The 12,470-nt window shown below is 36.9% G+C and overlaps 1 protein-coding gene across 1 annotated transcript in view; it reads left to right on the forward strand.

The window, feature by feature from the left end:
• Window positions 1–12,470, forward strand: part of Kiaa2026 (KIAA2026 ortholog) — a 79,146-nt gene that overhangs the window by 1,601 nt on the left and 65,075 nt on the right.

The following is a 12,470-nucleotide window of genomic DNA, read 5'->3' on the forward strand; positions in this document are numbered from 1 at the left end:
TCATCTATTTACTCCCCCCCCCCTTTTAGGAAGGGAATATATATTAGCATAGGACACTAAAATTAAGGCATTTTATACAATAATCACTATATAGTGGGCATGAGTCCGATTAATTAAAATTCTTCAGTAATAGAAATATCTTTAAATATTAGGAGTGCTAATAAAGATGGAATAATTTATTACCAGAGTTTTTTTATTGTGTGTGTGTGTGTGTGAGAGAGCGTGTATGTGCACTTGTGTGTGGCAGCGTGATCACAAAGTGGAAGCCAGAAGAAAGTGTCTGGTGTCTGCTATCACTCTCCACCTTTTCCTTTGAGGCATGGCCCCTCTCTGAACGTGAGGCTTGCATTTTCCTAGAGATTGGGAGCCAGCAAGCCCCAGCCAGCCGACTGGCTTGCTTTGGAGGTGGGGTTATGGGCTTGTTCCGTGGTAATGAGATCTGAACTCGAGTCCTCTCTATTGGGCACCAAGGGCTGTTAACTACTGAACCATCTCTCTAGTCCCTGGAATAGGAGTTTGACTGTTTATTAGCTGAATGAACTTGACTGAACCACTTTTTTTGGCCTGTTTCCTTGCCTATAAAATGGGAACAATATTATCTACTTAAAAAATTGCTATGAGCCCTAAATGGGTTTTTTTTTTAAAACAAAGGCAATACTGTTGGTCATGTAACTCAATGTAATAATCACAGTAGTGCAATAAAATGAATATTATCTCAAGTCTGAACCTGGGCATTGTATATATGTAAAATAATCTATTCTATATTTATCTTTGGCTGCTCATATACTATTTTCAAATCTATTGCTGACTAATTTCACTAAAAGAGTAATATGGTGAATGCCTAAGTCATTAGAAGGCAAATTCCCTGTAAACAAACTAAAGTTGTTTTTGCATTCTTCAATAAAGTAGAATTATTTGGTAATAGGCTATTTACAAATTAGCTTTGTAGACTATTTTAATATTTTTATTTGGTGGTTGATATTTCTTACTGTGTTACTCATCTTTACAGAGCATTGTGGCAGATATGGTACAAATTAAGAAACAGTCCATTCACATGTCATCATTTTAAAAAGCTTTTTTTAAAAAAAGATTTATTTTTAACGCCAGTGTGTGGCGTGCACACATATGTGGAGGAGGTTATTAATGTGCATGTAAGTGCAGTTGCCCTTGGAGGCCAGAAGTGTTTGTCAGATGCACTGGAGCTCAAGTTACAGGTGGTTTGAGAGCCACCTGAAGTGAGTTGGAGGAATCAAACTCTGGTCCTCTGGGAGAGCAGTAAGTACTCTTAACCATCTGAGCCATCTCTCTCGTCCCACATGTCGTTATTTTTAAATAGCTAGATATACTCCATACTGATGTCACAGGACTTTAAACACAGAAGGAACCTTAGAGTTCTTGTAGTCCATCTAGTTTTACAGGTGGAGAAAACAGGCATGTAGAATGAGATAGAACAGCTTCATGGAAGTTCTAGAAAGTAGCATATAGATATAGGTAAACTGTAGATATTTTCAAAATTACTGTGTACATAACAAATCTTTGGCCTCCAAAAGGGCAAGTTATTCTTTTCTGTTATGCAGGGGGTTTTGTTTTTTGTTTTTGGGGTTTTTTTTGTTTTTTGTTTTTTTTTCGAGACAGGGTTTCTCTTTGTTGTTTTGGTGCTTGTCCTGGATCTCGCTCTGTAGCCCAGGCTGGCCTCGAACTCACAGAGCTCTGCCTGGCTCTGCCTCCCAAGTGCTGGGAGTAAAGGCTTGCGCCACAGCTGCCCAGCGCAAAAAATTTATGAGTATCGTTATGCCCAATGGTTTATGCCCAGAAATATTCCCATGTGATCTAATAGTGTCTACACTTAGAAATTAAACTTATAATGTTGTAAAGTTAATAAAAAAATACTTATCTCTGATTCATTAGGTCAAAAGAAATAAGTTTTGCGTTTTAGTACCAAAAGTAATATGATAGTCTCAAATAGATAAAGTTGAGTCTCTCATGTTTTTGTACCAGTATTTGATGTATGCAAACATTTTGTAAGTGCTAGACTATATTTGTGGATGCTAAAAAATTTTTCTTATAATGTATTAGCTTAAAATCTGAGTCATAACTGAGTAAGTGTTTTGAGTGGGTGGAACTTGGTGAAAGCTACAGCTGCTTGGAATCTAAGTTAGATATATAGATGTTCTAGAACAGTACACTACAGACTGTGTGTGTGATTAGGATCGTCAGGAAATAGATAACTTTGTGACTGTCTTAAAGTGATATGTGATATGTTAGTAATTAAGCCATATTATTTGATTTCCCTTGTCTTGTGATATGTCTTTCTTAGATACCTAGTTAACTGTTATTTTCAAATGGTAAAGATGACTTTGAAGTGGCTGCATATATGAAGCTGGCAAGAAGGCTCAGTGGGTAAAGGCAGCTGCTGCCAAGCCTGAGAACCTGAGTTTGATCCCTGGAATTCATGCGGGAAAGGGAGAGAATTGATTCCTGAAAGCTGTCCTCCGACTTTCAGTTGTGGAGATAAACACCCCCTTCCATAAACAAATGTAACAAAAAAAAAAAAAAAAAAAAACAATGGTTTTTGAGCTGCTACATACTGTTGCGCTTTCTGTTGAGCATTTGATGAGGTATATTAGGTAAAGATGCCACATTATCATTAGAGAGCAGCCTAGTGGTACTGGTCCTGGAACATGTTAAAACAAATCTCAGTTTCTTCATCCATACAGTGAAAATGTTAGACTAGCTTAGTTGATGGTACAAATATTTCTATATTCAGTAGAGTTAGGCATTGTCCTTGAAACGAAAACATCAAAACTAAAAGTGGTGGCACACACCTTTAATCCCAGCACCAGGAGGCAGAGGCAGGCAGATCTCTGAGTTCGAAGCTTGACTGGTCTACAAAGCAAGTTCCAGAACAGCCAGAACTACACTGAGAAACCTGTCTCAAAAGAAGAACAACATGGGGGCGGGAGGAGGGAGAGAAGACAGAGAAATGAAACATCAGTCTTTGCCCCCAAGTGGTATGGAAACATTTAAAATAATAATTATATATGATTATTATAATGATTGTATAATGAATATACAGAACGGAACTTTAGGGGAAGTTGGCGTAAAGCTTAGGGAGAAGGGGGAGTGGGGCAGGTGAGAGGAGAAAAAGAGTAGTTTAGAGCTGCTGGAGGGTTTATACTTGAACTGATTCTTAGAGGAGTTGAATAATGTTCTTGGATTTTTCAGGAGGGTTATATGGAACATTCCAGAATGGTAAACTACAGTGAATGCAAAGTATGAAACAGTTTCTAGAAAGTACAAATAATTCTGTATGCTTTGGTAGGGGTCTAAAATCATATCCATGCCACAGAAAGGTATGTAGAATGATCCATTGAGGAAGGGAAGAAAGTATGAGAACTTGTTTTAGCTTGTGTCTTTGTGGCTTTTATAATAGTGTTAACCATAGAAACCTATAAACAAAATTTGTGTGGGTTATTAAATTGTTTCTTTCAGAATTAGGCTTGAGACTCAGGTCTGTTCTTTGAGTTTCCAAAACCTGGTTAAATGCTTGCAAGCATTCTAAATAGAGCTATAGATATCTATTCTTTTTCTAAAGTGATGCCTTATTTTTGAAAGGCCCAACATACTTTTTTAAGTAATTGATTTAAAAACTATACTTAATACTACTTGTCTTAGTTTCTATTGCTGTTTTTAAACACCATGACCAAAAGCAACTTGGGGAGGAAAGGTTTAATCTTACAGTTCCGTAGTAAACTCCATCACTGAGGGAAGTCAGGGCAGGAACTCAAGGCAGGAACCTGGAGGCAGGAACTGATGGAGAGTGATAGAGGGGTGCTCTCCATGGCTTGCTCAGCCTGCCTCTGTAGTTGGAAGATTTTTCCGGTCCTGCCCAGGCCCTGCGGTCAGGACAAATCTCTCACCCACAGTCCCACAGTCTTTTATAAAATAATCACACAGAGGCTTAATATTACTTATAATTGCTTGGCCATTAGCTCAGGCTTATTACTGACTAGCTCTTACACTTAAATTAACCCATAATTCTTATCTATGTTTAGCCATGTGGCTTGGTACCTTTTTTCAGTTTTGTCTTGTCATCTTGCTTCTTCTGTGTCTGGCTGGCGACTCCTGTCTCAGCCTTCCTCTTCCCAGAATTCTCGTCTTCTGCTGGCCCTGCCTATACTTCCTGCCTGGCTACTGGCCATTCAGCGTTTTATTAAACCAGTGTACAAGGGCATTATCCCACAGCATGCCTTTTTATACCATCCAGGACCATCTGTCCAGGGTGGCACTGCCCACAGTGATCTGGGCTCATTCACATCAATCATCAATCAAGAGAATGTACTACAGGCCAGGTTAGTGGGAGCGATTTTCTAAATTCAAGTTCCCCTTTCTAAAATGATACTAGCTTGTGTCAAATTGACAACTAACCAGGATTCTTCCCATTCCTATAGACTCTTTTCTCTTTAGACAATCTGTGTATTCTCAAGAAAGTTAAATTGTGGAAAGAATATCATTTATCATTTGAGGCAACCAAGAAATACCAGTTAGCATTAGATAGAAATGGGGATTAAGCTGGGCATGGGGGTTCACGCCTTCAATCCCACCATTCAAGAGTTAGAGGACAGCTTGGTTTTTATGTATGTGTGTATATACATATGTACACACACACATGTTGAGATCCATGTAGGCCAGCTTGAGCTACATAGTGAGACCTTGTCTTTTAAAAAAAATAGAAATAGGGGTAAAGTTATGTAAGTGGAAAGGAATAGAATAAATGTGTAATAGGAAGTTATATATAAGATTTAGGAAAATGGACTGAGAGCTGGTTCAGTAGTAAAGAGCACTTGCTGATCTTACAGCGGGCCTGAGATCACATTCTAGCACCTATGTCAAGCAACTCATAGGTGATCCAGTGGCCTCTTTTAGCTTCCACATGCGCACACACAAATCTTTAAAAGAAAGATTTAGAAAAATGACACATTTTAAGATTCTTTCAAAAATTGAGCAGTGGAGGTATTTTTGAAAAATTTTAAGACTATTTACATGGGGCTGTAGAAATGGTTCAGTGGTTAAGAGCACTAACTGCTCTTCCAGAGGACACAGGTTCAATTCCCAGCACCCACATGGCAGCTCACAACTGTAATTCCAGTTCCATGGGATCAACATGCTTACACAAACAAAACACCAATGCACATAAATAAAAATAAGTAAATAATTTTTAAAAAGAAAAAGAATAGTTACATATAGTCCAAGATAGCTTTATCTAGTTTTAAAAGGTTGACATTATAAAATGTCCATCGTTGATGACACTAATGGCAGTGAATTAAGATTTTTGCATTTGAACATTTCAGATATTTTGATGAAAATAATCTTAAATATCCTTATTAAAATTATTCTTTCCCAATTAAATTGCTATTAAAATGATATGTGTATGGGTTAAAATATCTCTTAAAACTGATTCTCAACCTTCCTAATGCTGTAGCCCTTTAATACAGTTTCTCATTTTGTGGTAACTCCCAACTATGAAATTACTTTCATTGATACTTCATAACTGTAATTTCACTACTATTATGAATCAGAATGTAATTAATTATCTGTGTTTTCCAATGGTCTTAAGTGACTGCTGTGAAAGGGTCATTCGACCCACCCCCCAGGGGTTGGACCCACAGGTTGAGAACTGCTGTCTTAAACTATAGCTGAAGATTAGTTTAGTAATTGCTTTTTAATTGGCAAAATGGTTTCCTTGGAAATAGAAATATGAAAGCATCATTATTGTGGACAAAAGCCTCAAATTTTAAAAGTTGAGATGTCTAAGTGCAAGTAGTAATTGAATCAGAATGAATTCTGTAGACTAATTTTAATACTGTCGTAAGTTAAATTTGAGGTTTGGTTATTTTGACTAAGATCAAAACCCAGAAATTGGTTGAAAAATTTGACCAGATGCTTATTTTGAGTAGTCTAGCCCCTCCCACCAAGTGCTGTCATTCTCTTTTCTGAAAAAGTGAAAGGTTTGTAGGAGCTCAAGAGAACCCAAAGCATAGAACTCTTTTTTATATCTAGTTAAACATTGGAAACTTTGGGCCTTTAGTAGCAGAATCTGGACTTGCCTCTTGTTCAGAACTGTAGACTATTAAGATATTGCATATAATTCTAGTTATAATAATTGCCATTTATTTTAGAATAGTTTTATTTAGAAAGGGCCCTGAAATTGTTTAAATGTGGGATGAAAATAGAAGGACTCAGTAAGACATTTATTGATCTCATCTTTTGTTCTAGGGTTTGAGAGCACTCCCTATTTCCAAAAGATTTAAAAACATATACACAGATGTGGTAAAAGGTACCACATATTCTGTAATTCTCAAAATAGCTCCATTGACAGAACACTTAGGTGGCATAATGCTAGAATCACAGCGCCCTGAAATTTTGATGTGGTTATATGTGACTTGCTTTGTTTTTTTTCTAAAAGGTACAAAAGGCTTAAGACAATTATGGGAGGAAGCCCCTCATGGAAAAGAGTATATCTAGACCTTAACTGTTTTTGTACTCCAAATTGAGAAAAATAATTACTTGATGGAGGTTGGTTGGTAAATCTTGGCTTAGTTTATAATAAAGTACTTTGTGTGTCCCATGGGAGCATATTTTAGGAATACTGTGATGAGCTATGTTCTAGAGTGTTAGAAGTATGTAGAGGTGGCATAACTACTATTGTCGTGACGGGGGTGAAGTTTCAAATCCCTTACTATAGTTTATTTAAGACATTGTAGTTTTGAGCCAGATGAAATTGATCTCATTGAATAAGTGTTTAAGCAGTTCTGGACTAGATAGTGCATAAAATTCTCTAGATATATTAGTAAACATTGTCTTGTTCCTTCAGGTAGATAGGTGAAGAAATCACATAGATGTGGAGACTGGAGTGTACAGTGTGAGACGAGGGTACCAAAGCAGCACTTCATGTGAGAATTGATTTTCTTTATCAGGCTTAGGCGAGAAAAAAGTTATGGAAGATTGTGATTAAAATGAATATACCATAAATAAAAAGCTGGACAGCTTGATAGGAGGCAGCTAGTCAGGCTTAGAAAGAGTATATTATGGCACCAATAAAAGGTATTATTTTTAGTACTGTATACTTTATTGTCTAAAGTTTCTGTTTCACTTGAAAGTATTTGAGAATGTTGTAGATTTCATATAATAAAAATGCCTTGATGGAGTGCAGTGTGTTTTTACTTTGTAGCCTGTCAGTATGTTTGTAAGTTCCAGGACTATGGCCACATACCTGAGAAAAACAACTTCAAGAAGTTTATTCCATTTTATACTTGTATTTTAGCTTTCAGATCATTTTTAAGCTAGCTTTTTAAAATTAAAATTACATAATATCATTTTCATTATCCACAACCTTGCATAATATTATGAATCTTTAAAATCTTTATTATATTACCTGAGGTTTGTTTGTTTCGCTTTAGTTGGAAAAGACTAATAAATCTCAGTGGTAGGTAATGTTATCTACCAAACCTTTGGCTAGATCATCTTCCACCTGAGACTTGTAAATGTTCTAGAATTATTCATACTTAGGTCTCAAGATATTGAGTGTATAGACTTTTAAATAAGGAAAATCAACAAAATAATAATTGTGGTTATTGCCAAGTAGAAAGTTGCTAGATTTATCCCCCCCACCTTTTTTTTTCTTCCCAGAGTCTCCTAAGTGTCCTAAGCCGACCTTGAATTCACTGTGTAGTCCTACAACACACCCAGTTTATGTAGTGCTGGGGATAAAACCCCAGGGTTTGTGCATGCTAGGCAGGCACTGTGCCCACTGAGCTACATTCTCAGCCCCTTTTAAAAACTTTTTCTGTGTATAGTCCTAGAGTTGATATAGTAAGTGTATAACTTTTATGTTGAAAGATTTTATTGAAAAATATTTATAATTTTAAGTAAGTTATATAGGTAAAAAATTGGGTCTGAATATGAATAATCAGGGCGCTTATATATTATAGATTATGTAGTTGTAACTGCACGGTAAAATTGTGGGTATTTAATTTGTCTTTCTACTCTTAATTTTTCTGCAAAGGCGTGTTTTGCAGTTTTATTTTTTTAATTTCACTCAAAGTACAGAAGTTTTCTAGTTGTAGTTTTAAAGATTTAGAATAGCTAGTAGGGCTAGAGAGATGGCTCAGCTGTTAAAGGCTAGGCTCAAAGCCAAAAGTAGAATAGCTAGTACTGAGGATTGAATCCAGATTTTACTGTCTAAGGCTTTTGAGTACAGACATCTGAAAGTCTTTTCAGATAGAAATAACTCTTCTGATAGTGTTTTTATAATTTAAGAAATGTTAGTGAGACTTAAGAGTTCACATTTGTTCATTTGATGTTGGGATCCACTAAAATATTAAAAAGTAGTGAGTATAGAAGATAAAACTGCTTGCCTTATAAATGTTGCTCATCTGTGAAGTTTGTCTTTTGTGTTAAAAAATCAGTGAAAAGCAATGCTAAGAGATAAAATTCAGGAAGTGTTTGAATTGGTAGTTTAAAACATGAAATGTGCTTGGGCTCTTCCTTTCCCGAAGGATATCCCTTTTCAGATACATCCCATTGGTTAAGGATGAAATTTCTTTCAAATGATAGCATTCTAATTTGTACAAACTACAGCCTTGGTTTGCAAAGGCTTGAAGGTTAGCATGTTAGCAGTTGAAACAGTTTCTAATCCAAACCAGTCTCACAAAGACAAGTTATCATATGTTTTTTTCTTATATGTAGAATGGTGGGGGGCATATCATGAAAGTAAAAGTTGAATTATTAGCATGTGAAAGGGTAGAAATGGAGAGTCAGGGGCAACAGGGTGAATATGATCAAGTATGCTGTATTCATGTATGGAAATGTCACAGTGAAACATCCTTGTACAATTAATATATGCTAACAAAAGTAATTTTTAAGAGGAAAAAAAATGGAGTGAAGAGATGGCTCAGTCAGTAAACACCTTCCCTGGAAAGAAGCATAAAGACCTGAGTTTGGATCTCCAATTCTTTTTTTTTCTTTTTGGTTTTTTGAGACAGGGTTTCTTCATGTAGCTTTGGTGACTGTCCTGGAACTCACTCTGTAGCCCCGGCTGGCCTTGAACTCACAGAGATCCGCCTGCCTCTGCCTCCCAAGTGCTGGGATTAAAGGTGTGTGCTACCACCGCCCGGCTTTCCAATGCTTTTGTAGCACTGGGAGAGAGGTGGGGAGATGTAGAGACAGGCAGGTTGCCAAGGCTTTCTGGCAAGCCAGTGTAGCCTGCTGGTAAGCTCTGGGTTCAGGGAGAGAGAGTGACCCTGCCTCCAAACAAGGTAGGAAGGGTTGGAGAGATGGCTTGGTGGTTAAGAGCACTTGTTGCAGTTGCAGAGTACCCAGGTTTGATTGATACCAAGCACCTGCATGGTGATTCTGCAACCATCCATAACTCTAGTTCCAGAAGATCCAGTGTCCTTTTATGACCTTCATGAGCACAAGGTATGCACATACATACATGCAGGTAAAACACTTGTATACATAAAGTAACTCTCGTCAAAATATTAAGACAGAGAGTGATGGAGAAAGACACGCAGCCTTGATCTCTGGCCTGCATGTTTGCACTAACTCATACATGCACACAAACATGCACATGTACACAAGTTGTTTTTAAAGGAAGAAATTACAGTTTACTAGCATAATGTATTACTTTTGTGGTAGTGTATATTCTCAGCCTTTTTGGTTGATATTAAAAATCTTTTCCCTAAAATATGCACTCAGAATACTATTTTCCCAGGAGCATTTCATATGTTTTGTTTTTATTTTTTATATTAATTCTTACTGTATTTATTTATATGTTTATGTGCATGTGTGCACACATACACAGTAGTAAGCATGTAGAGGTCAGAGAACAGCTTGGGGAAGTCAGCTCTTTTTCCATCATGTGTGTCCTAGGAAACAAACTCAGGTTGTCAGACTTACCTGCCAAGCAATCTTAGTGGCTAGTATTTTTGTCTTTAAAATTGCTTTTCAGACAGACCTGATTACTCATGCCTATAATTCCAGCACCTGGAAGTCAAGGTAGAATAAGCTGTTCAAGGCCTTCAAGGCTCTATGAGGCCCTACCCTGGAAAAAAACAAAAAAACAAAACTGAAACAAAATACTATACCAGAGTTGTGGAGCATGCTTTAGATCCTAGTGCTTGATTGTGGAGGCAGATTAAAATCCAAAGAACTAGAAAACAAAAAATGGTTTCTTTTAAAATTTTACTAAATAGATAGTTCCTCAAGAGACAGTTTAGAGTATTTTCCATGTTTGTCCTCAAAAGGAAGAGTCCACTTCATTTCACACAGAAGGCAACAGGCTATTTAAAAAACTCATTACATACTTTTCTCCTGCAGTTACAAAACCATTTTTGACATATCTGAATATTTTAAATTTGAAGATGAAAATATTAGAAAATAACAAAACTGAAGACATGTTTAATATTTGCTTTGAATATTTATGCTTGTATTTGGGAATATACTACAGATAGGTTCATTTCTTACTCTCTTGTTTTCTTTCCTGATGCTAACTTATCTAGAATTTCCTAACCCTTCTTTCTTAAATAATTTTCCTCTTCTGGATCATTATCACCTTCAGTGTACTTTGTTTTTTAATAGGTTTTTTGTTTTGTTTTGCAGCCTAACACATAATGTCATTCAGTTTATGTTACATATAGTATATTTCTCTCCTCTCAGTAGAATATAAACTGTGAGCACAGAACTTTTTCTACTTGGTTTGCTGCTATTTAACTTTTGTGAGTATTCACTTGAAATTAAAAAGTAGGAGACTCTTATAAAAAAAAAAAGTAGGAGACTCTTAAAGAACAAAGGAATTCTGTAATTACTTGTTGGGTTGTAAAGAGGCTTCATACTCTCTCCTGTAAGGAATGGATACAGTTTTAGAAACCTGATAAAATTCAAGTTTGAAATTAGGTCAGCCTGGGCAATTGAGTGAGACCCTGCCTGGGATGGATAGGGTAGTAAGTAATACTAAACTTGCCTCATTTGTACAAGGTGCTGGTGGGTTCAGCGTCCATACTACAGAAAGAGAGAGGGAGGGAGAAAATAAGAGAGACAGACAAGTGTGTATATAATAAAAAGTAGTGTGGGCTGGAGATGGTATTTGCTTTTGCTACCAGCACTTTAGAGGTAGAAGCAGGAGGATCTCAAGTTTGATACCAGCGTGAGCGATGCAGTGAGGCCCTTTTTTAAAAAAAAAAAAAGAAAGTAGTGTATGGTTACTGTGGGCTAGAATCTAGACTGAATAAAAAGGAGAAAGTGAGCTGAAGCAGCATTCATTTCCCTCAGCTTCCTGACTGTGGACCCAATGTGACTAGTTGTCTCATGTTCCTGCTGACATACTTTGCCTGCCATGATGGACTGTACCCCCAAACTGTGAGCCAAATATTCCTCACTTCCTTGAGTTGCTTTTATCAGTTTTCTTTACATAAATAAGAAAAATAATAGAGCTGCTAAGAAAGAAGAGAAAACCACTTTGACTAAATCGGCCTGACTCATTAAAAACTAAGTTGGTGCCTCAATCAAGCCATGATGGTTTTTAAAGAATTATAAGTAAAACTATACCTTACAAATATTTTTTTTTTTGAAATTTCATGTCATACAAAGTTAGCTGGTTTCCTCGTGTTTTCATTATTTCATTCTAATTTGTAACAGTACTCTCATGGTTAGTGTATCAGTCTAGAGCAGTGGTTCTCAACCTTCCTAATGCTGCCACCCTTTAATACAGTTCCTCATGTTTGGGGACCCCCCCAACCATAATACTTCATAACTGTGATTTTGCTACTTTTATGAATTGTAAATATCTGATATACAACCCCTGTGAAAGAGCCATTCAATTCCCAAAGGGGTCATGACCCACAAGGTAAGAACAACTTGTCTAGAGCAAGCACTAGATAAAGAGCCTGTCTTGGTTACCTTTAATATACAGAATCCCAGCAAAAGTTTTGAAATTACATTTTAACACCAGTTAACATTTATTGTCACTGCTACCTTGTTTGAAGGGCTTTACATACATTGTTCTTAAGATAATTATTGGGAGGCCACAGAGATGACTCAGAGATTAAAAGCACCAGCTCCTCTTGCAGAGGATCCCAGTTCAGGTCCCAGCACCCACAGCAGGTGGCTCAATACCATCTGGAACTCCGGTTCCGGGGCATCCAATACCGTCTTCTGGCTTCGTTGGGTGCACTGACACACATATGGTACACATGTCTACATGCAGGCACTCACACATATACATAAAATAAAATCTTTAAAAAAATAGTTATTGGTTTCATGAGCTGTTTTACAAATGGAAAAATTGGGCCACTTAAAGATTAGCTTGCCCAGACTAATTAGTGGTGGGACCTGGATATGACTGCAGGTGGTTTGGTTTAAAAGCCAATGTTTAACCACTGCGCTGTGTTGCCAAAAGATGTAGGGAATAA

This window comes from Peromyscus eremicus, chromosome 1, assembly GCF_949786415.1.
Source record: "Peromyscus eremicus chromosome 1, PerEre_H2_v1, whole genome shotgun sequence".
Taxonomy (NCBI): domain Eukaryota; kingdom Metazoa; phylum Chordata; class Mammalia; order Rodentia; family Cricetidae; genus Peromyscus; species Peromyscus eremicus.